Below are 14110 nucleotides of genomic sequence, written 5' to 3' on the forward strand. Positions count from 1 at the left end.
TTTTATGCAGTGCACGAAATAAAGCACCACATAATTAGAAGAAATATATGGACAGTAGTTATACTAGTTATGTTTAAAGATAATTTCTATTTAATAAGTCAAAGAGAAAGGAATAAAGTAAATGAATTGACCGTGACGTCACTCCTCAGTATTTCATAGTATTTCCATATCAGCAAATCGTTTTGATAGTTCTTAAAAAGAAGCTGATTTGACTAGTAGGAAACTAGCCTATTGTGATAATGAGTAAAAAGGTCAAATGTGAAGGCCTGACGCACTTCCCCTTATGACACACTTACCCGTATTGCCCTTAGTACAATTACGTCTTTAGGATTGAGCCACACACGCGAACAAAATCATTTGAACACCTTTATGTGCTCATAATAGGCTAGTTTCCTACTAGTCAAATCAGCTTCTTTTTATGAACTGTCAAAACGATTTGATATTTTGTGACGTCACTTCTCAGTATTTTAAATACTGAGAAGTGACGTCACGGTCGATTCATTTACTTTATATCTTTCTCTTTGACTTATTAAATAGAAATGGGGGATGTCTGAAAATTTTAAAATCGCCTGATATTTTTTCTGGTGATAGGAATAAGCATTTCTATTTACAGAAAAAAGTTACAGATTTTTTGGTAGCACCATACATTTTATAAAAATAAAAACGTGTTGCTCGACTGCGCGTACGACCCACTTCGGCAGTTATGAGATTTGTCTTAGTCTTTAAAAAAATTCCATTTTGAATCTGTGCTGGCCACAGACACTGACAGTTGATTGTCAGCTTGACATTTTTCTCGGAGAATTCATAAGTTTCATAACCATATCTGGTGAACTATTTATTACTGTTTTCGACTCATTTTCTCTCCCTGGCCTCTGATTTTGCCTCCTTCTACGACTACCTTCGCTCTCGAACCCCGGACCGTGATTTTACTGGCTTAAAACGACGACCTTTGATTTTAAACCCTGGACCTGATTCTACTTGCATTAACGAAGACGTGTGCTTGCCCTGCTTGCTGCCGACGGCCTTTGCGTTGAACCCCGGACCTGATTACAATTTTTAAGCCCATTGAGTTGGGAAAACGTGGATAGGTACTAGCGATTTTGTAAGAGCTAGTTCATCTAATTTGCCAAAATGTGGAACAGCGACAAACACAATGCCTGTGAAGAAGAAATTGATGAAAGATGCAGAGATATTTTGGACAGAGAATGTGTATCCCATTAATTTTGAAAAGTGCAACTACATGTTATTAGAGTGTAATAAACATAAATTTGTCTTGATCTATATTAACATTATTACTCATTTTAGCACCCATAAGTACGTTTTCACATTATTCGATCCAATACCGGATGTTGGACCGATATCCCATACATTACAGGCGTCGTCTTGGATTTTTTCCATTGAAATCCTTCCGACATCCGATATTGGATCAGGTAATGTGAAAACAGGCTAACTCCTAGTAGTGATTCATAAGCGCACCTGCCTACAGATGAGAACTAGAGAAGGACCTGTGCCCTAAACAAATAACTTTAGATTGTTGGTTTATTGTCTGCTTTAAGTAGTTAGTGCTCAAAAAGGAAATGAGTTTGCGATGTGACGCCTACTGCTTTTCACATCACCCATTCAGAAAGGGTACTTTTCGGCCCTGTTAGGAGGGAATTAAGTGACACTTTTCTGTTCAATAACTTTGTCTGGCCTGTATAAAATATTAACGCCACGGAAAGTGTTTGCACATAAGTAATAATCAGTAATCAGTAATTCTTTATTGCTATCATAGGTACATAAGTTGTTACATTTCAGTAGGTATAGCACAGCTATGAACCCTGTAAGGGCACTGCAAATATAGTTCTTAATAACTAAAAATCTTAATACTTATAATCTTATAAATCTTAATACCTATATTGCTATGAGAACATTTTTATGTTGCAACATATTTTAATATTATGTATAAAAAAATTGTGTCGATTAAGTGCATAATATTTTTACAACAGACCTGATTCATATTTTAGTATTTTGCTTATATGATATGAAAAAAAAAGTGTCAAATGGTAGCAATAGTAGATTGTGCAACAAGGGAGAAAAATGAGATATATATCTTGAGTGTAGCAAGGTATTCTTAAATTTAATCCTGAGCGTAGTGAGGGATTCAAGTGTTAAGACACAAGGTGGAATTAAATTTGCCACACATATTAACATCAACTTTTAGGAAATTTATATATAATGATATGTTATATGAACATAAAAAATGGTATGTTATGTAACCATGTAAAAAAAATGTGTCCTTGAAGGGAAAAGTATCACTTTGGTCCCTAATAGCAAAGAGGAAAAGTGCCTCTTTGCACCCTCCTCGCAGTGCAGGGAAGAAAATAACCCTTTCTTTTCGAATCCCAGTCACTACACTCAGTATTCAATTACATATAGAATACTTCACTTTGTTCACAATTCCATTTATATCCTCGCTATAAATATGCAATTTTGCTCCCTCGTAACACAATCTACTATAGTGCTGTTAATCATGCTTTAACAGTATGGAGGGCCATAGAAGAATATGGAAAGCCATAGCCGACTGAATTTGATAGTAACTTGACAGTAACTCGACACACATGACACACCTACAACTCAGAAGTAAAATAAAACAACACAATAAAATAAATCAATTGTATTTTATTATAGGACATTGCAAATTATAAAAAAAAATGTATTTTACCATATTTTTCCTATTGGTCTATCCAACAAAATACACATTTTATAAAATGCCACCGTGTCAGATATTTATGGCTTTCTTTTTTATGATATTATTGCCAGCGTGTAACTGCATTTTAAGGTTGGTAAACAAGACACGGTATCTTACACTCAGGTGGTCTTCACAGCAAAATCACACTCTGGTTGGGCAGTTCCTGCCAACCTATTGAGACCAACTTTCCTTCAGCTCCTTTCTTAATATGAACAATTTTAAATCTGGGTTTTTCTGGTTGGTTTTAGAACAAGTTGGTATAAAGCATGTTTTGGGATCCTTATATCGTGTTTATGTACTTGTATTCATTATAACAAATAGTGTCCGGAACTTAAAAGCGATGATCGTCCTTATATCAAGCAAAATCAGAAGTCAGGGAGGCAAAACGGATCGTAAACAGTTCAGCAGGATCAGGTCCAGTGTTTAAAAGCAAACGTCTTCGTTAATGCAAGCAGAATCAGGTCCAGAGGTTAATATCAAAGGTCGTCGTTTTAAGCCAGTAAAATCAACGTCCGGGGTTCGAGAGCGAAGGTAGTTGTAGAAGGAGGCAAAATCAGAGGCCAGGGAGAGAAAATGAGTCGAAAACAGTAATAAATAGTTCACCAGATATGGTTATGAATTCTCCGAGAAAAATGTCAAGCTGACAATCAACTGTCAGTGTCTGTGGCCAGCACAGATTCAAAATGGAATTTTTTTAAAGACTAAGACAAATCTCATAACTGCCGAAGTGTGTCGTACGCGCAGTCGAGCAACACGTTTTTATTTTTATAAAATGTATGGTGCTACCAAAAAATCTGTAACTTTTTTCTGTAAATAGAAATGCTTATTCCTATCACCAGAAAAAATATCAGGCGATTTTAAAATTTTCAGACATCCCCCATTATGTTTAAAAATAACTACTGTGCATATTTTTCTACTAATTATGTGGTGCTTTATTTCGTGTACTGCTTAAAATATTTTATTTTAAGAATAGGAAACTAGCCTATATTAAAGTCATGCTTACATATTTTTATTCCCATAGTTGTGTAAATGTAACCAAAAGCGACTGTGCCTTTTGTGTCAAAACTTTTTAGAGGAGGTAGGGCATAGCGAATGATATTCCGCTTTGTGTGGTAGGGCACAGCACAGCGGATATCGTCTCGCTCGAATCTAGAGCAGAGCCTAACTGGGATAGTACCTCCGCCTTACAGAAGACCGCAGCCAAATAGCACTAGACCCTACTCATAGTGTTGTGTTCCTGCCGGTGAGTAAGGCTGCCAGAGCTCAACGAGGGTGCGGTGTGCTGATGACGGGAGGACTTACGGAACTAACTTCTACGACTAACTTCTTCTTCTTCTTCGTCTATTGTCCTTTGAGTCGTCGGCAACCCGAACCCTCCTTAGAACTTGTACATTCCTTTTTGCTGTGTACTTAACACAGCAAAAGGGAGTGTACAAGTTTCTAATAGGGTGGCAACGCGCTTGTGACACTGTTTGAGTTGCAGGCGTCCATAGGTTACGGTGACCGCTTTACATCAGGCGGGCCGTATGCTTGTTTGCCACCGACGTAGTATAAAAAAAAAAAAAACTATAAAAAACATTAGGCTTATCGTCTCAAGTTCAGTTTTCCGCATAACTTCTCCCTAAAACACCTTAAAACTGAAACCAAACCTTAACCTCTGTACATTAAGGTTAAGTGTCGCAAGTACAGTATCAGTATCAAATTAAGTTTTTAGGAAAAAGTTGGAGAAAAACGGAGCATCAGGGATTTTGGGCGAAAGTTGGCCGTTCCTTATCAAATGAATTATAGCGGCACAAGGAGGTATATTTCTTGGCTTATTTCACAGATCATTTCACTAATAGACTAACGCCCTCTTCAACTGAGGAAAAGACATGAGGATTTTCCTACAGAGATTTCCCTTATTCGGTGAAGGGAAACATCGTGAATAAGGGTAACTAGGCCTTATTGGGATTAGTCCGGCACTAATTCCAATAAGGCCTAGTTACCTTTCGAGGTGGAAGGTCAGATATACAACTAGTGTCTACACAGAATTAGCTGTCAAAGCGGACCCTAGGTTTTCATGAGCCGTGGCAAATACCGGGAAAGGAGGATGATGATGAACGCAGTATGGTGTCTTCTTTCATACCTCTCGAGTGTCAGTCATTTCATCACTCATTTGCATTCCTCTCCCATTATCTCTCGCACCGTCCGCCCACCTTTTCATGTTTTTTCTGTAGGTTCCTTCCCTTCAAGGTTTTCATCATTTTAGGACCAGTTGCATCGACCACATTTGACAGACACATCATCGTCACGCAGCAGACGTCTATGGAACTTCCCATACAATAAAATTTAACGAACGCTTTAACGGTGACAGACGGCTTGATGCAACCGGCCCTTATTCGTGTAATTTTATACATTGGCACAGGTTCTAGTGGTGTCCAGATTAACATACTACAAGTCCTTTGGAGATATAGCAGAGGGACTGAGAGCAATTTTTTATCAGAAACTTTTTTTGGTCATCCATACTAATATTATAAATGGGAAAGTGTGTGTGTGTCTGTTTGTTTGTCCGTCTTTCACGGCACAAAGTAGCGAAGAATTGACTTGATTTTTAGGTAGAGATAGTTGAAGGGATGGAGAGTGACATAGGCTACTTTTTGTCTCTTCCTAACGCGAGCGACTCCGCGGGTTAAAGCTAGTTATGTATAATTATGAAACGAGTTGCTTTATGATTTCATATAATAAAACTGTTATTTGTACAATTCTCTACAAGATTGTTTTTCTCTACGATCAATACTTTGAGAGCTATTTCGGTTTGGTTCGTTTTAATTTGCGATGTTATTTATTTTGTGACTGTGGTCTTTGGCAAAGCTGAAAGGAGTCTGTGGATATTCGTCCATGCCTTATTTACAAAATAGCTCGGAAATTTAGATGTTTCGTTGCGTATTGCGGGATTTTTGAAAGGTTCCTTTGTGAGGACCGCCGTTTTTAACCCCCGACGCAAAAACGAAGGGGTGTTATAAGTTTGACGTGTCTGTCTGTCTGTCTGTCTGTCTGTCTGTCTGTCTGTCTGTCTGTCTGTCTGTCTGTCTGTCTGTCTATCTATCTGTGTGTGTGTCTGTCTGTGGCATCGTAGCTCCTGAACGGATGAACCGATTTCGATTTAGTTTTTTTTATTTGAAAGCTGTGTTAGTCGGGAGTGTTCTTAGTCATGTTTCATGAAAATCGGTCTACTAGGACGCGGTCGGGGGTTTTTTCAAAATTTTAATTTTGTGGTTAGTCTTAGGGGTTAATGGAGGTCTCCTATATGAATCCTTTTTATTGTAAATTTTCTTTAAACTAACAATAAGATTTAGTTTAATATCTATGTGTCTAAGCAGGACCGCACCAAATAGTCTAGAGAAGCTTACGATCACGGGACGCATGGCAAGGGAGCGAAGAAGTGGAAGCATGGGCACACCTCGAGCAGACAGAATAAAGGAAGAAGAAGAAGAAGAAGAAGAAAGACCACTTTGCAGGCTAGCATGCACCGGGCCCAGGATGGAGTGGCGTGTAGAAGTCTTGTTGTCGATTTATACATACATACATATGTAATACAACTCAATGTAACTCTTCTGTAATGACTGTTTGTGCCAAAATAAAGAGAAAAAAAAAATACATACATACAATCACGCCTGTATCCCATAAAGGGGTAGGCAGAACACATGAAACTACTAAAGCTTCAGTGCCACTCTTGGCAAATAAGGGGTTGAAAGAAAACGAAACTGTGACATTGCAGTGACAGGTTGCCAGCCTCTCGCCTACGCCACAATTTAACCCATATCCCATACTCGCCTTCTACGACACCCACGGGAAGAAAGGGGGTGGTGAAATTCTTAACCCGTCACCACACAGGCTCACAGGCGATTTATAGTTTAGTATATTTTAATTTATTTACTTTAATGTAACCTAATTTCGCCAAAATTGTCGCTAATTACCAACAAATTAGCATACTTTCAACTCGTGTTAATATTATCATAAAACATGTACGACGAAATTTTCAAAAACCCGGTTTTAACCTTTCCAAATTTCCTTAATAAGATGCGGTTAATTATAGAAATTTAAATATGGCGGAACGAAATTAGAACGAGTTTTATGTTATTTGCAGAGGCCTGGTAATTAAAAAAGGGTTCAAAATGACATCGAGCGTAAGACCGGCTGACGGAATCTTTTTGGAAAAAATGTGCTTTGCTGAGATAGGTACTTGGATTTGTAACATATACGTAAGTCGATTTGAACGCACACTGATATCAAACCAATTGTAGAATGATATCTCTTCTACTTAATTAACCCCTGAAACGCCGTTGTCTAAAATTTGCTACTGAATTAATAACCTTCAATTTGTTAATTACAGTTTCAATTGACTGGGGCAGATCTGGAACAAGGCAGTTGAGGGGTTAATATATTTATGTTTAGAAATCCAAGCGCATTATCAATCCATACTATATAATAATAGTTATTTGTTATACAAGGGGGCAAAGTTGTATTTTAACGCCGAGTGTGGAATTGAAACGAAACAACGCAAAAGATGCGTTTATCACTGCTTCCAGTAGTTCCACAGGTGGTAAATCGTCTTTATTAGTTAGATTCACCTACTTTTATCAATTTTAAAGCAGTTAATTTGACTTTATTCAAGGTCAAATTACTTTACCCACTAGTGGATAAAATGCATTTTTACCCGCTGCTATTAAAGGACAAAACACGTGTTTCCGAGTTAGTGAGGAGAAAACTAATTTTTGCCCGCGGCTTCGCTCGCATTAAATTAGAAAATTGTGGAATACTCCATACAACCTTCACCCCCCATTTTAGGAAAGTGGGAGAATAAAAAGAGACAAAAAGTAGCCTATATCACTTTCCATTCCTTCAACTATCTCCACTAAAAGAATCACGTCAATTAGTCGCTCTGTTTCGCCGTGAACAACGGACAAACAAACAGACACACACACTTTCCCATTTATAATATTAGTCTGTCGCGGCAAAACGGAGCGACGAATTAACGTATTTTTTTAATGAAGACAATTGAAGGGATGGAGTGACATGGGCTACGTTTTGTCACCTCCCTAAAAGGGGGGGGGTGAAAGGTTGTACTTACGAATCATTCCGCAATATCTAATCCGCGCGGGAAAAAGCTAGTATTTATATATTTGTATATTTTTTTACTTTGCCAATTTTCACAAACTGACCTCGCAACCGCCATGTCACGAGCTATCAATTAAAACAGCGGAATAGCTGTTAACAGGTCCGATGGAGCGTACATTCAATCAAGGGTCGCTGACATTGCCGACCGGTCTAGGCATCTAGGTTATACTTTAGTACCTACTACCTAGGTATAATATATAATATAGGTACCTAGTGTCAATATTTAATAGTAGATTCATTAACCCCCGACGCAAAAACGAAGGGGTGTTATAAGTTTGACGTGTCTGTCTGTCTGTCTGTCTGTCTGTCCGTCTGTCTGTCTGTCTGTCTGTCTGTCTGTCTGTCTGTTTGTCTGTCTGTATGTGTATCTGTCTGTGGCACCGTAGCTCCCGAACCGATGAACCGATTTTGATTTAGTTTTTTTTGTCTGAAAGCTGAGTTAGTCGGGAGTGTTCTTAGCCAAGTTTCATGAAAATCGGTCCACTATGTCACGGTCGGGGGTTTTTTCAAAATTTTAATTTTGTGGTTAGGTTATGAATTAGTTATTTTACACATACAATACCTGGTACATTAGACAAGTAAGTAAATTTAATATGTTCAATTATAAAACCTAAATCTTAATCTTAAAATAAATATACATACTTAACGAGGTACTTAGACTTAATATTGAATTAGGGCAGTGAGGTGTTTGACTGGTCAAACCATATCATGAATATTGTAAAGACAGAGATGTGTAAAATTCTTCTTTATACTGAACTAGATTTTTCCCGCAGCTTCGCTCGCGTTAGAAAGAGACAAAAAGCAGCCTATGTCAGTCTCCATCCTTTCAACTATCTCCACTTATAAAATCTCGTCAATTCGTCGCTCCGTTTTGCCGTGAAAGACGGACAAACAAACAGACACACACTCTTTCCCATTTATAATATTAATTATGGATTATACAAATCGTCCATCTTGGCATAAATCATTAAATGCCAATTTATATCTACCTACTAAATGTATGGCAATGGCGCAAAAAACGCATTTTTCAACTTAATTTTCAATTTTAAGATGGACGATGGATTCTTTTCTTTACAATAGTATAAGTATAATAATATGTGTGTAATATATATTTAAAAATATTTTAAGCGGGTTACTCACGTATTAAGTCGATATAGCGTTCGACATGTTTCGGTTCAATTTCGAGAACCTTTCTCAAGAGTAGCGACCCCGCCTTTACATGTCGAGAGCGCGACGCATACTGCGGGCGCTTGCTCGGTGCGCGCGGCTGCTGAGGGGTCGCTACTCTTGAGAAAGGTTCTCGAAATTGAACCGAAACATGTCGAACGCTATATCGACTTAATACGTGAGTAACCCGCTTAAAATATTTTTAAATATGTATGAGTCTCACGGGAGTTTTATAGTGTGTAATATACTGTAATAGTACAAGTAGAATAATATAAGTATGTAATATAATGTAGTCATGGGTACAAAATATAACCAAAATGTAATTATAGAGTTACAATAACAAATTAATTATGTTTTATCTCCTCTGTTATCTTTTACTAAGTATCAAGAAAATTTGTGTATTGTATAATAAGTACCTAACTACTTTATAATACCAAATATAATGTACCACCTGTATAACAATAAGCAATACGCATACTGATTACTGATTAATAATAACCTACCTTTACGCAGTATTTCAAAACTTTTAGTAGGTATGTACACTTGTACCTACAGGTCCATAAACTTAAAAAAAAATATGACAGACGGACAGAGTCGCACCTCGCACCATCCAGGGTTCCTTTTGTACCTTCTTGGTACGGAACCCTAAAAAGCCTGAATATTTTATTGATAAAACTAGCTATTGCCCCTGGCTTCGCTCCCGTTAAATCCGCAAATTGCGGAATGCTCCAACTTCCACCCCCCATTATAAGAAAGTGGGGGATTAGAAAGACACAAAAATAATCCTATGCCACACTCCACCCCTTCAGCTATCTCCACTTAAAAATCACGTCAATTCTTCGTTGCGTTTTACCGTAAAGGACGGACAAATAAACAGACACACACTGTTGCATAATTATTTTAATTTATAATATTATTACTATGGATTACTACGTGACGTGTTGTTAGCGGCGCATAGCTACACACTATTTCGCACGCATCGCCAACGGGGATATAGCTCAGTGGTAGAGCATTCGACTGCAGATCGAGAGGTCCCCGGTTCAAACCCGGGTGTCCCCTGGCTAAATTGCCTTTTTTGTTTTTTTTTCTCAATATATTTTTTTTTAGATTCTTAAAAAGTATACCGTAACGTTGATTACTAAGAAAAAAGAAAATACAGGACTAATTTTTTTTAATATTTCGCTTTTTACAATAAAGTTCCTCTTTTGCCTCAAGATTCAGTTATTACAAGACTAAAAATAATGTGGAAAATCTAGAATATAAGAATAATTGCTTACGTATCTGTAGTGGCAATGTAGTACAAAACTAAGGTTGTTTTTGTATTTGCTGCGTTCACAAAATTTAAGATTTTATGTGATTGCCTTTTCTGTATTTGTCAATTTTATCGAAACATAAAACACTTCTGGTGTTTCGGGGGTCCATGGGCAGCAGTGATCGCTTACCACCAGGCGACATGTCTGCTAGTTTGCCCCTATCGCATTAAAAAAATGTAAATATTTGGCGTCATTTTATAATTATAAAACTATACCTTTTCATTTTTAATATATATTTTTATTATTATATTATATCACCTAAAATTGTAAAAATAGTAACTGTAGTAATAAAACGCGTAATGTAGGAGACCATTACGTCAGCATGTCATGTTTTATCGGTCATTGACCCCGCACCCAATAAAATACGCATGACGCATACATGATGGTTTATATGCAAAACTGTTAGATTAGATTATGGAGAACTGAAATTGAAAAAAAATGAGCAATTATTGTTTTCATATTTATAATACTGTCAGTTAATTGTTTAGTATACGTTTTGCATATGAGTTGGCCGTTGTAGAGGTATAGATATTTATATTAACTATTTGTAAAAATAACACGAACAACACAGAAAGTAGCGAAGAATTGATAATATTTTTTTAAGGAATCAGCACTAACGGCTGATACCCATTTTCAAAAAGATGAAATAGGAGGCAAACGAGCAGACAGGTCGCCTGATGGTAAGCGATCACTGCCTCCCTTTGACACCCAAAACACCAGAATTATGTATTTACTTATATCTCAAATTTCATACTATAATAATTATTTTATTCATAATAGTGCCTTTAACATTTATATAGCAATGTTTCTCTGTCATGTTTAACGAAATGAATAATACCGAATAATTATATTCTATCCTGTAAATAAGGTGCAGTCACCGGCATGAGTAAGTTATGATTTCTGTACCTTGTCACATTAACATCTTGTTTGAAATGTCATACATATATACAGTCAAATAATTACAAGAGTTTTTCTTTTTTTTTGTCATTTTTTTATTTTGATTTTTTAGGGAATTTAAGGTCAATTGTACTCAGAATCACGAGTACTTTCAATCTCACTGGGAGACAAAAAGTGTCCCAGAATTTCCATACATTTTTGTTATTTTCCTCTTTTGTTACCCCACACAACACGACTGTATAGAAAATGGTGACAAAATAAGAAAAAATCGTATGTGACAATTTTTTTAACTACTAGTATTGAAAAAGCTAGTGATTCTGAGTAGAAATTGCATATTTTTTTTCAAAAATATCACATTTCATAAAAGTGGAAAAAAAAGGTATACTCTTCTATGAAACATACAACATTTTTTTCGTGATTTCAGCATTGGTCCGATACTAAAAGTTGTTCATTATGACCTCAAAAGTCACTCTGCAAAGTTTCAACGGTACTTTTTATGTCACCCTGTATATAACACAATTCCCGAAGACTTGTGGCCTTGATCAGTTGAAATTGCTGAAATTATAAACTGAAATAGATACCATACACTAAAAAAAAAGCGATCAAGCCCACTGGTGGCGAAGCCGGAAATCGAACCCGGGTCTCCAGCTAACGCGGCTGACGTGATAAACACACCACCCCGACCGCCAAGTTACCCGTCGAAATTTCTCTAGTGTATGTTATCTCTGAAGGCTAGGTACTATTTAAAAAACGAATCAAAAATATTTAATAAAATAGGTAATTTGATTTGTTCACTACATTGCTGAAATTGTTGAAGGAAGAAAGGAAGCGCTGGTAGCCTAGCGGTAAGTGCGTGCGGCTTTCGTTCTGGAGGTCGCGTGTTCGAATCCCGGCTCGCACCAATGAGTTTTTCACTTATCTGCGAAATGTCATTTGATATTTGCCAGTCGCTTTTCGTTGAAGGAAAACATCGTGAGGAAACCGGACTAATTCCAACAAGGTCTAGTTACCCTTCGGATTGAAAGGTCAGATGGCAGTCGCTTTCGTAAAACTAGTGCCTACGCCAAATCTTGGGATTAGTTGTCAAAGCGGACCCCGGGCTCCCATGAGCCGTGGCAAATGCCGGGATAACGCAAGGAGGATGATTGCTGAAATTGTTGAATTTCCTCCTAAATACCACATACATCCATTGTTCCATTGATCACATCTTCACCAGACCCCCTGTATTGTACGGCCACATCTGTGTATCCCGAAATGCGTCCGTAACGAAGGATTCAATTCGGTTGAATAAAAACTGATCATTATGTGTAATGTGAGAGGAACGTGGAGAACTTCTACCACGAGTTGTTCACGTTTAAGACGATACGATACCCCTAATTTCTCCATACAAACGCTCTCGCCTGTTTCCTCTCTGGTTTTTGAAGCTAGATCAATGGTTTTTTCAACACAGGTTTTTATTATCAATATCTGTGTCGGACCGTTTTGCTTTTTTTGATATTTTTGTTTTAAAAGGAATTAGAGCCTCTCAAAGTTGGCAAAAACGGCTTAATTGAATTTGCCAGAAAGAAAGGAGTGGTATTCAAAACTGAGACCAAATATCCAAAAAAACGAAACGGTCCGACACAGATAATTTCTTTATCATTCTGATTTCCAAATTTCGTAACGATTGGTTAAGTTTTGGAGGAGGAAACAGTCGAGAGCGGAACCTCGATTTTTGCGGGTTTTACGCGGGATTTCGCGCCTGAGCTGCAGTTGTCCCTATCGCACAAAATTTAGGGGCGGGGCTAAGTTTTTAAATACGTACACTAAAATAAAGTGATGGGTAATACTCGACATCTAATGTCGATAATCTAGTGATGTAAAAAGTTATCGATATACTACGTCGAAATATCGACATACCGTGTTTGACGAACTTTTTAGTTAGAAATACGTATATATTCTGTGGAAATACTAAGTCCATATTTTTATAAGTATAGGTACGTAACAATTACATACAGGTATAGGTTTATTTTATACATGCATAACTTTTCTCGTCATTGGTTTACTAGTATCAATTATAAAGTTATGTTGTATTTTACGATAGATTCCACGAATATTAGGCAACGGTATTCGGTATTTTATATTCGGTCTTTTCAGCCACTTTGCCAAAAATTTGGTATTCGGTCATCATTGCTTATTTATTACTATTCTGCCCAACACCAATTAGGTAAGTAGTTATATTATATGTACTTATTTACATACAATAAAAACAAACATAATATTAATGATATAATTCATGTTTAAAAATATTTTAAAACACGATGGGCTTTATTTAGTAATACACAGTTTGTTCAGGTAGGTACCTGTACCTGCTCTTAATAAGGCCCAGTCCTTATAATTCTTCTAAGTTTTATCAGTCATACCGTTTTGTACATTTTCTTCGCAGACATAGAATCAAAATATGCCCTAAATAGTTACTACTCTAAATAAGGCCCATCGCTCACTTCTTAAGTTTTATAACTTGGTGTAAACATTGTGTTCATGAATTCAATCATCAATTATTGTAATAAGTATTTATACTACGGTCTGTCGTCTAAAACACATTTATTCAGGACTATGCATTTAGGTTATGGTGCTCTAAATTTAGAGGGTCCGAGTCCTAGCAAGTGGTGCATTAAGTCAATGCGGACAACATTGGCATACTTTATTTCATAATATATAGTTTCGTTTTCTTTCAACCCCTTATTTGCCAAGAGTGGCACTGAAGCTTTAGTAGTTTCATGTGTTCTGCCTACCCCTTTATGGGATACAGGCGTGATTGTATGTATGTGTATATAGTTTAAATGGATAAAATTAGGTGTGAAAT

General features: G+C 36.9%; 1 protein-coding gene and 1 non-coding gene across 2 annotated transcripts in view; one reads left to right on the top strand and one right to left on the bottom strand.

The window, feature by feature from the left end:
- The window catches only part of LOC125238421 (alpha-2Db adrenergic receptor-like), a 767059-nt gene that overhangs the window by 415748 nt on the left and 337201 nt on the right, over positions 1-14110 (bottom strand). The window lies entirely within an intron of this gene.
- On the top strand, positions 10043-10114 carry Trnac-gca. The gene has a single exon. It is a non-coding gene; the product is annotated as a tRNA-Cys (tRNA).

This window comes from Leguminivora glycinivorella, chromosome 23, assembly GCF_023078275.1.
Source record: "Leguminivora glycinivorella isolate SPB_JAAS2020 chromosome 23, LegGlyc_1.1, whole genome shotgun sequence".
Taxonomy (NCBI): Eukaryota; Metazoa; Arthropoda; class Insecta; order Lepidoptera; family Tortricidae; genus Leguminivora; species Leguminivora glycinivorella.